This window comes from Octodon degus, unplaced genomic scaffold, assembly GCF_000260255.1.
Source record: "Octodon degus isolate 3935 unplaced genomic scaffold, OctDeg1.0 scaffold00030, whole genome shotgun sequence".
In the NCBI taxonomy this organism is placed as follows: domain Eukaryota; kingdom Metazoa; phylum Chordata; class Mammalia; order Rodentia; family Octodontidae; genus Octodon; species Octodon degus.
In genome coordinates this window covers 18,678,708-18,680,336 of record NW_004524606.1, presented here as the reverse complement: position 1 = coordinate 18,680,336, position 1,629 = coordinate 18,678,708, and positions in this window count along the sequence as shown.

Below are 1,629 nucleotides of genomic sequence, written 5' to 3'. Positions count from 1 at the left end.
TCTTCTGGAGGGTTAACAACCTAAGTTTGCAGACCAAAAATTAGAGAAAAAGGAGTGCCACAAGGAAAGTCAACATTTTGGCCCTAGCCTTCCAAAGTCAATTAAGACTCAGGACATATGAGAACTTGTACTGTAACGACATGTAGCTCAATTGTGTCCCAAATGTTCTGATCAAGATTATGGGGCCAAAGAGGAAAGTGATCGATGATGTAGAATGTGCCTAAGGAGAGTCATATGCAAAGAAAACATTCTCTCAGGTTTTCACAGAGAGCACATTGGCCAAACAATGGCCATGACTCATCCACATGGATGACACTGACAAAGGATCTATAATCTGAGGTACAGGACCTCAGGATAAATACTGGGGGGATTTCACTGACCTTATCAGACCCAAAAGCTACAACTCTTATTGCATCAGTCTTGCTTTATCTTGTTCTTAACCATCCAGCACAAAAGTATAGAAATGAAGTATAAGAAATAAAGCCATGTTGTTATGTTGAGCTGTAGGGGACTCAGGTCAACAATTTCTGACATTGCCAGTCAAGTGGAAGACCCAATACTGTTACAGAGTACTAGACTTTTTTCGAATATTTTGCTGAATTCACACACCTATAATATTCAAATGACAGAACTAAACACAAAAGGGGATACAGTTGAATGCCCATTTCGTATCTGTGTACTCAAAATGGTTAGGATAGACATATAGTTACATTATCTTAATGAATAGAGGGATTTGTTGTAATAGTGTTTGTAAATGGGATATCACGTCTGCATCTTGTACAGCAAATAACCACTAGGAAGAGAGTATGCAATGTGTTAATTATTGAAACTGTCCCATGGCTATTTGTTTCTTAATAAAATTATGGAGAAAAAATATAGCTAAAGAAGACATAGATTAAAAAATAAATAGAAAGGAATAGGAAAATGAAGGATTTTTTTTTTGGAACTGGTTATTGAACTCTGGCCTTTTCACTTGACAGGGAAGTGCTTATTCCAGTGAGCTATTGCCCTGGCCCCTAGGAATCATTAAATGAACAATATGGGAAGCAACTAGAATGCATGAAAGAGATTCAAACAGATATCCGATACATTAAGAATTTCACTTTAAAATCAAGAACAAGATAAAGATGTCCACTGACACCTCTCCTGTGCAATATAGTTCTTGAGATATCAGTTAGGGTAATTATACTAGATAAGGAAATAAAAGGAATAATGATTGGAAAGAAAGAAGTGAAATTATTATTTGCCAATGACATGAAACTGTATATATAACATCCCAAAAGCTCTACTGAGATTCTTGTAGATATAATAACAAATTCAATTCTATAGCAGGATACAAAGTCAATACTCAAAAATCAATAGTATTTCTGTACACAAATAATAAACACACCAAGAGATATATTATGGAAACCACACCTTTCATAATGACACCTAAAAGAATGAAATACTTAGGAATCAATCTCCCAGAGGAAGTAAAAGATTTTTGTAGTCTAAATTATACTACTCTAACAAAAACTGATACAAGAGGATTTCAGAAAATAGAAAGATATTCCTTGCTCCTGGAGAGGAAGAACCAACACTGTGAAAATGGCCATACTTCCAAAATTGTTATGCAGATTTAATGCAATT